A 10000-nucleotide genomic window follows, 5' to 3' on the forward strand; every position below is an offset into this window, starting at 1 on the left:
TATTTTCTACTGCTATACAGTTTATTGTGTCACTGGTATCACGAAATTTATTTTGTCACTCTTTCGTTTCTTATGCAACGGAACTTATTGTGTCACTCTTTCGTTTCTTATGCACTGAAACATATTGTGTCACATTCTCGTTTTTTATGCAACGAAACTTTCGTATCTGCTTTCATGAAGCTTATTTTATCACTATGGTCACCAAGCTTATTCTATCAAACCTTTGCGTCTAATGGCATCAAGATTATAGTATCACACTTTTATTTTTAGTTACATAAACGTTGTTCTGGTGCTCTTTTGAGTCTAGCGCCCTGAAGCTTATTGTACTACTCTTTCGTTTCTAATGATAAAAAGCTTATTGTGTCACTGTTTCGTTTCTAATGCCACAAAACTTTATGGATCCCGATTGCATGTTTAATGCTAAAAAGCTTATTGAATTACTCTTTTATTTCTTATTCCATAAAGCTTAATGTTTTACTTTTTCATCACTGATGCCCTGAAGCTCATTTTATCATTAGTGCCACGAAGCTTTTTGTTTCAAACATTTGTATCTGATATCGGCAATTCATCAAAGGATAGCCAGTCCTTTGTGGTAGGCCGTGCCTATCTAACTAAGGCACTGCTTATTTTATCCCTATCTCGTTTTAAATGCCAAGTAGCTTATTGTATCACTCTTTTTTTTATTTTACAAAACTTATTGGGTCAATAGTGTCAGTAAGCCTATTGTACCACTCATTTCTTTCCAATGCCAAGAAAATTACTCTTTTATTTCCAATGACACAAACCTTAGTTTTTCACTCTTTCGTTTAGTGTGTCATCTTTAATTTCTAATGCTAAAAAACTTATTGTATTATTCATATGTTTTTAATTCAACCACACTTCTTATGTTACTCCTTCGTTTTTTATGCCTGAAAGCTTATTGTATCACTGGTGCCACGAAGCTTATTTTATCAATCTTTTGTTTATAATGCCACCAAGATTATTGTGTAACTGTTTTGTTCTTAATACTACAAATCTTATCTTGTTAGGTTTTGGTATTTAATAACACAAAGCTTATTGTGTTAAATTTCCAGTTCTAGCACCACGAAGCCTAATATGTCACTCTTTGGTTTCTAGTACCACGATGCTTATGGTATCACTCTTTCACATCAAAGGCCACCAAGCATCTTGTGTCCCACTTTCTTTTCTAATGCCAAGAATGGTATTGTGTTAATCATCAAATGCTATGATGCATATTGTGACCCTCTTTTGTTTCTAGTACCACGAAGCTCATTGGGTCAATCTTTCCTTTATAATGAAACGAAGCTTTTGGTATTACCCTTTCGGTTCTTTTACCATGAAGCCTTTTGTTTCATGCTTTCCTTTCCAGTGCAATGATATGATGCCCCTACCTCTTTTCTGAGGCCATGAAAGTTTTTGTTTCACTCCTTCTTTTATAGTGCCATGAAGCTTATTGTTTCTCTCTTTTAATTCTAATTCCAAGAAACTTATTGTGTTAATATTCCGATTATAATGTCATGAAACTTATTGTGTAAAGCTTTCCTTTCTAGTTTCACAAAGCTTTTGGTGGCTCTTTTTCATTTCTAAAGTTTCTAAACTTATTATGTTATTTTTTCATTTCTAATACCAACGAACACTATGTTACCACTTTTTTTTCTAGTAACAAGAAGTTTATTGTATCACTGTTGCTTTCCTAATGTCATGAAACATCTCGTTTTATTTAATTTTTTTTTTTTGTCATGAAGCTTATTGTATTAATCTTGTGTCTTTAATGCTACGGAAATTTTGTTACTCTCTCACTTCACATACCACCAGGCTTATGGTGTCACTCAGTCATTTCTAATGCCATAAAGCTTATTGTTTTAATCCTTCGTTTCTAATACCACGAAGCTTATTGTGCCGATCTTTCGAACCTAGTGGTACGATACTTATTGTCATTCTTTCACTTTTAATGCCAAGGAGCTTTTGTTCGGTTTCTAATCACATAAATCTTATTGTATCACTCTTTCATTTCTTCTGCCAAAAAGTCTTTTGCCACGAAGCTTATTGTGTCATAGTTTGTATATCAGTCCTTTTCTCCTAATGCCACGGAGATCATGTTGTCACTTTTTTCTTTTTCTAATGCCACAAAATTTAATGAATTACTTTCCTTTTCTACTGTCATGAAGCTTATTTTTTTCAATTTTTCATTTTATTGCCATCAATCTTATTGTATCACTTCTTTGATTCTAGTGCCTCGAAGATTTTTTTTTTTTTTCAGTATTTCACATTAGTGCCATTCTTTCGTTACTAATCCTACGAAGCTCATTATGTGACTGTTTTCTTTTCTCCTAGTGCCATGAATCTTATTGAGTTAGTCTTTCGTTTCTAGTACCATCATTCAATATCTGTTATTTTTGTATTCCAAGATACATATTTTCTGCTAATCTCCTTTCTAAAAAGTTTCCCTATTTCTTAATTTTTCCTCCGGCATTTATCTTTCCAATATACCTCCTTTCCAGTAAATTTAGCTTTTTGCACTATTACCTTGCGTTTGGGTTGAATTTTAAAATTTTTTGCTTATATCTTTTAATCGTCATTATTTTGATTTTTTTGGTTAGATATTCCTCGTTTTGATATCCAAGTTTTTTTCCCCTTTTTTTTTAATTGCGTAGAATCTTGTTTATCGAATTTTATTCAACAAATCTTTTTTCTTATTCTTTAACCATTGGTTTATTCTGGCATTATTACGAAAGTATTATACATAGATATATATATATATATATATATGTGTGTGTGTGTGTGTGTGTGTATATATATATATATATATATATATGTATATATATGTGTGTGTGTGAGTTTGTAAATATGTATATAAATATGTTTGTATATAAGTATTCATGACAACATCAGTGCAGAACTTGTTAAATACAATATACTTTACAAAGATTGTAAACAGAGCTATGTAGAGTGACCAAGAGAATCCATGATTTTGGAAGCTTGCCTGAAAAATAAGAAGAAGGTATATTTCTCTCACTATATGGAAAGGCTATAGAACAAAATACAGTAACTAAAGAAGCTTATGCATTCTCATTCTAGGTTACAAAATAATAGCAAAACTTTTATATGGGAGGTTGCTACAATATTATCGTAACATTTTATATGATTAGTATCATGGTTTCACTCCAGGTAAGCGCACATTGTCATCATATGCATGTTTTTTTAGTTGAGCGGAAAATACTTGAAATAAAAAATGATCACTGGCACGTGTTGTGGATTTCAAACAGTCACATGATAGCATCCTAAGGCCATCTATGTGGAGCATAGTCATTACGAATATTCAGCATTCCACAAAAGCTAGCTCAGCTAATTCAAAAGTGTTACTATAGCATTTGGCGATGGCAAGTGACCTCACTGGTATTTCAACTTAAAGAATGGACAAAAGCAATTATGTCAATTATCGAGTCTCCTTTTCAACTTTGCGTTGTAATGGTTTAGGAGACAGGCATCATAAGAGGGAAATGAGGTTAGAATGACCAATTGGTTCGTAACATGTATCATGATGGCATTTGCGGATGATATAGATCTGCTTGTTGAGAGCTTGACAGCGAGCGATAATCAAGTAAATAACTTTAGAAACGCCGTAAAATTTGTTTGGAAATTACCGAAACTAAGACAAAAGTAATGAAAATTTCAAGTGGACAATACAGGCGAACTTTGCTGAACTTGGAAGGATAATACAGGAGGAGGTAATTTAGTTCAAATATATGAGCACAACAATAATCACAGACCATTAGGTGAAACCAAAAATAGAAATCAGAATTGTATTATCCTCGAAATGTTAGGCCATCAACGAAGTACTCAGGTCGACACAAGTAACTAGAAGCACAAAAATTCAGGACTAAAAGACCATCATAAGTCCTATAGTCACATACGGCTGAGAAAACTGGGATGCTAGCAATTAAATTGGGAAAAAAATGCTACTTGGGTTTTTGAGAACAGCATATTGAGATATATATGGACCGGTTTGAGATGAACAAAATGGCGAATGGAGGAAGGGGCACATTATGGAACTGACAGAAGTGTCTAGGCAGCCACTTTTAACAAATTATATTAGATTACAAATGCCTAGGTGTGCAGGTCACGCTGCAAGATTGGGGATTGGGGTACAATAGAATGATTAGAGCACTAGAAACTGGCAGCCCAGCGGGGGAAAGATCTTACGGCAGACCGAACATGAGATAGTCCGATAATATTCAAATAGACTTGGAACATCTTGGAGTGGAGCATCAAGCATAGTGACTCACGTTGGCTCTGGATCGTAAGCAGTGGAGGGTTCTGATAGATGTTTCTAAGGATGATAAATGTACATTGACATTTGAGTGGTTATGAGTGTATATATATATATATATATATATATATACAGAGAGAGGGAGAGAGAGAGAGAGAGAGAGAGAGAGAGAGAGAGAGAGAGAGATAATATATGTATATGTTTATGGATGTGTATATTTACATAAGTACATATATGTGCATATCTCTCTCTCTCTCTCTCTCTCTCTCTCTCTCTCTCTCTCTCTCTGTTTTGTATCTGTGTGCCGGTTAGTGATTACACTTTTGCGATCCTATAAATATCATGATTTAACGTGGATAACAAAAGGCTATCGAGTGCAATATAGCTACAAGTTTTCGTGAATAGTCAGTGATTAGTTTGAGGTCGGAGAAGTGGGATAAAACGTCGGCATAGAATAGTTATCTTGTGAATTACTAAAAATATAATCAAGATGGCTATGTACAACACGGGCAAGGCTTGGAGAGACATCGCTGGACTCAGCAAAAATAAATTCCATGAGTTGGCGAAACAGGAGCTCGACCGTCTGATAACAGAGGTCACTAGTAACGTCAACCAATGTGACGGAAAAATATTCACAGACATATTGAAACAATATGATCCAATAAACTGGAGCAAATCTGCGGAAAACATCAGCAAAATAATTGAAGAAATTCCAAAGAAAATCCATGTGATAAAGAGACTTATAAAGAAAGTCTAAATCAATCAACACATTCCATCAAAGAACAATAAGAAGTCCAATATGGTGAATATGCTGATTGATGCAATGGGAAAAAGAATGCCAAAATGGTGTAATACATGTAAGATATGGTATTCCATTAATAATCCTCAACAATTGATTAGAAAATGTGATGCCTGTCATGTCCCAACACATCCCACATGTGCTGAAATACAGCAAAAAATAAAAAATAAAGACACAAAGGTATTCTGCTCAACATGCTTAGTCTGGATAGAAAATATAATTAAGTCGAGACTAAATCTGCAAATAGTTGAAGATAAAGAAGAGGAAGAAGAAGAAACAGAAGAAGAAGAAGAAGAAAAAGAAGAAGAAGAGAACAATGAACAGGATATGTGTAAGGATGCAGAAGAAATCATTGATATAACCTATGATGCCATCCAACAACATACTTATGAAGAAATAAATTACCAGATGGAAACAAATAATAGACCCAAGAGACTCTACCCGGACCTACATAATTTTAGGGAAGAGCAAGAACAAGAAAAAAATAGAAAAGAAGGATATAGTCTGCAATATGCTGAAAAGAGGGAATTGCAGATTTGGCGAAAGATGCTACTACAAGCATCCAAAGATATGCCATAATTATGAAATATATGGTAAATGTGCGTATTTAGACGGATATGGAGACGAATGCAGAGATCTCCATCCAAAAATATGCAAAAACCTAAAAGAAGGAAAAGGATGCATTTACAACAAAAAATGTAGATATATGCATCCTGAAACCATGAATGAAAGTAAGAAAACTCAGCAAACTGAAAAGAAAAATGAAAGCAAAAAAGAAACAAAAAAAGAAACAAAAAAGCAGGCCGTGTATAAACCGCGCTTTGAACCAAGAGCCCCAAGATATGAGGGCTTTCAACCCAAACCTGCACATTTAGAGCCCAACTACAAAGAATGCATCTATAATGCCAGGGGCTGGTGCAGATATGGGGACAGTTGCAGGTATACACACACAAATAAATATGAAGGCGAAAGAGCAAATATAATAGAAGAGTTGGATTTTTTAATGGCAGAATTCCGGGAAATGAAGAAAAGAACATCATATCAGAACAGGAAGGAAGCATGGGAGAATCCATATTATTACCAATATTAAATAATGGGGATGAAACACAAACCATAATAGTAATGAATGCACAGGGTTTAGTCACGAGTAACTCTAAAAGGAAAATAGAGTTCTTAGAAGAACTAACCCAAATTGAAAAAATAGATATATTAAATATAAGTGAAACATGGTATTCCCAAGAGACTGGCAGTGATGACCAGATAAAGGGTTTCCAAACTTATAGATCAGACAGAAAAAATAGGAATCAAGGGGGAACCGCAATATATGGAAGAGACATAAATCAAGGAAAAGTATGTGAAAAATACAGCAACACAGAATGTGAATTGATTGCGGTAGAATTTGAATTTGAAAAACTAATGAATATTGTAGTTTACAGACCCCCAAACACTAAGGAGTTTGACATAATAATAGAAAAAATAGATGATATATGTAGAAACCATAAAGACTGGAATATACTCCTATCCGGAGATTTTAACTTTCCTTTCGTGGATTGGAAAGAACGGATAGAAGAAAGTGGTTGTATGTATACATATAAAAAAGATAGTAATAGTAGCGCAGAAGATAAGAGGCAATTTGAAAAGCTTCAAGATATGCTATTAGAACATAATATGCAACAAATAAACCACATTCCAACAAGAAAGGAAAATGTCCTAGATCTAGTATTTGTGAATGAGGTGAATTATGTTAAAGAAATAATAGTGTATAACACGGGAATTTCAGACCACAATGTCATAGAATTGATAGTTCATTCCAAAGCAAGTGATCACAGAATTAATAAAAGCACAAAACTTTGGGAAGGATATGGAAAATATAACTTTTACAGTAAGAATATAAAATGGTCAGAAATAAATGAAGAACTGAATAAAGAATGGAAAAATGTATTTATAAGTGATAATATACAGGTAAATACGGATATACTGTACAAAATACTGGAGAAAATTGTTGAAAAATATGTACCGAAAAAAAACAATAAACAAAAGACGTGCATACCAAGAGACAGAAGGATCTTATTTCAGAAAATTAAAAAGTGGAAGAAAAATCTTGCAAAAGAAAAAAATGTGTGGAAAATGAGGGAAATAAAATGTAAGATAGAAAATGCAGAACAAAAGATTATACAGTCGAAAGAAAATGAAAAAAGGGACTTAGAAGAAAGGACACTTCAAAATATAAAAAGAAACCCCAAAGTACTTTACTCCTATGCAAAAAAGATGAATAAAAGGAGAATAGAAATAGGCCCTCTAAGAATTGAAGGACGGCTAACGAATGAAAAAAAGGAAATATGCAACATATTAGCAGAAAAATATGAGAGTGAGTTCACGCCAAGAATTGCGAATGAGAATAATGAAACAGAAATGAGAGAAGAAAATGTTGAATATCTAACGGATATAGATATTAATGAAGCAGATATTGTCACGGCTATAAATGAAATTAAAAATGGATCGGCAGCCGGACCAGATGGAGTTCCAGCGATTTTGTTAAAAAAAACTGCAAACACTATCGCGAAGCCACTTGCAATACTGCTAAGACAGAGTATAGATATGAGCGAGATATATGTTAAACATAAATTAGCTTATATAACCCCTATCTTCAAAAGTTGATCAAGACTAGAGGCAAGCAATTATAGACCTGTTAGTCTAACATCACATATTATGAAAGTGTATGAAAGGGTAATAAAAAAGAAAATAATGAACCATTTGGTCAAAAATAATTTGTTTAATATGGGTCAACACGGTTTCGTACCTGGAAAAAGTACACAGACCCAACTGATAGCTCACTATGAAAACATATACAATAATATGATAAATGAAAAAGACACAGATGTGATCTATCTAGATTTTGCAAAAGCCTTTGACAAGGTAGACCATAACATATTGGAGAAAAAAATGAGAAAGCATAATATTGTGGGAAAGATAGGAAAATGGGTAAAAGAATTCCTGCAAAACAGAAAACAGATAGTGGTTGCAAATGACGAGAAATCAGATGAAGCCCAGGTAATATCTGGTGTGCCCCAAGGTACGGTATTAGCTGCACTGCTATTTGTTATTATGATCTCAGACATAGACTGTGATGTTGAAAACTCCGTAGTGAGAAGTTTCGCCGATGACACAAGAATAAGTAGAGAAATTACTTGTGATGAAGATAGGAACTCACTACAAAGAGATCTAAACAAAATATATGAATGGGCGGAGATAAATAGGATGGTATTTAACTCCGATAAATTCGAATCAATAAATTATGGAATCAGAGAAGGAATGGTGTATGCATACAAGGGACCTAATAATGAGACAATCACAAACAAGGAAGCAATTAAAGACCTTGGTGTAATTTTAAATAGGAATATGTTATGCAACGACCAAATAGCAACACTGTTGGCTAAATGTAAAGCAAAAATGGGAATGTTATTCAGACACTTTAAAACAAGAAAAGCTGAACACATGATTATGCTTTACAAAACTTATGTGCGTAGTACACTCGAGTACTGCAATGTGATATGGTACCCCACACTACCAAAAGGATATTGCGCAAATAGAGAGTGTACAAAGGTCCTATACTGCTAGAATAGAAGAAGTTAAGGACCTTGATTACTGGGAAAGACTGCAATTTTTAAAACTATACAGTCTAGAAAGGAGAAGAGGACGCTACATGATAATACAAGCATGGAAGCAAATAGAAGGAATTGCTGAAAACATCGTGGAGCTTAAAGTATCAGAAAGAGCAAGCCGAGGTAGATTAATAGTGCCAAAAAGCATTCCAGGTAAACTGAGAAAGGCGCACAGGACATTAATCCACTACGCACCAGCATCGATAATGCAGCGACTATTTAATGTGCTGCCAGCTCATCTAAGAAACATATCAGGAGTGAGCGTAGATGCGTTTAAAAATCAGCTCGATAAGTACCTAAGATGCATCCCAGACCATCCAAGACTGGAAGATGTAAAATACACCGGAAGATGTATTAGCAACTCTCTGGTGGATATACGAGGTGCCTCACACTGAGGGACCTGGGGGAACCCAAACAAAAAATAAGGCAATAAGGATAAGGTAAGGCTCTCTCTCTCTCTCTCTCTCTCTCTCTCTCTCTCTCTCTCTGTATATATATAAATATATATATATATATATATATATATACATATGTATATATATATATATATATATATATATTTACATATATGGAAATCTCACTTTGGTTTTTAATTTTCAATGAGATATTCATCTTCCTCATTAATTTCTAATTGGAAAAGGCCACAATATAATGTACATAATAGATTAAAAGATACTGGATTTATATTTCCAGCTAAAGAATTTTTTATTCTCAATTTACTGGGACCCATATGCTATAGATGTCCGTTTAATTAGCGGATTGTACGTTATTTGTTTTGCAAATTTATGAAGAATGTGGTTTCACATCTAGTTTTTTTTTTATATCTGTAAAATGTTTTGTGACACGAGTTTTTGTATCGAATACATTCTAGGTTATAAAAAAGAGAGTTTTTCCATAAAAAAAAGTTTTTTAAAGACAGAAAATTCTAGTGTTTAAAGGGTTAACAGTTTAAATGCCCAACGTGAATGTAAGAGGTAAGGAACAAAACAATGCCCTAGAGACTAACTATATATACGTGTGAGAAGCACCCTAGCCGCTCGCCACTCAAGTTAGGATCGGGTTGGTCGAAAAGGTAGACTTAAAGACTTCCCCTCCTGGAAAAAAACCCAATCCCTTGTTCATCTCTGGTTAGGTTGCTGATACTACTAGAAGCTATGGAGTTTGAGTGGTTCTCGAATTCCCAACAGTGTTATTTGACGTAAGTTTTCAGATCAGTAATATTTTCTGTCATTTAACATGAAAGTTTTATTTTCATTTGTAAAATCCCGC

The sequence above is a fragment of the Palaemon carinicauda genome, chromosome 10 (assembly GCF_036898095.1).
Source record: "Palaemon carinicauda isolate YSFRI2023 chromosome 10, ASM3689809v2, whole genome shotgun sequence".
NCBI lineage: Eukaryota > Metazoa > Arthropoda > Malacostraca > Decapoda > Palaemonidae > Palaemon > Palaemon carinicauda.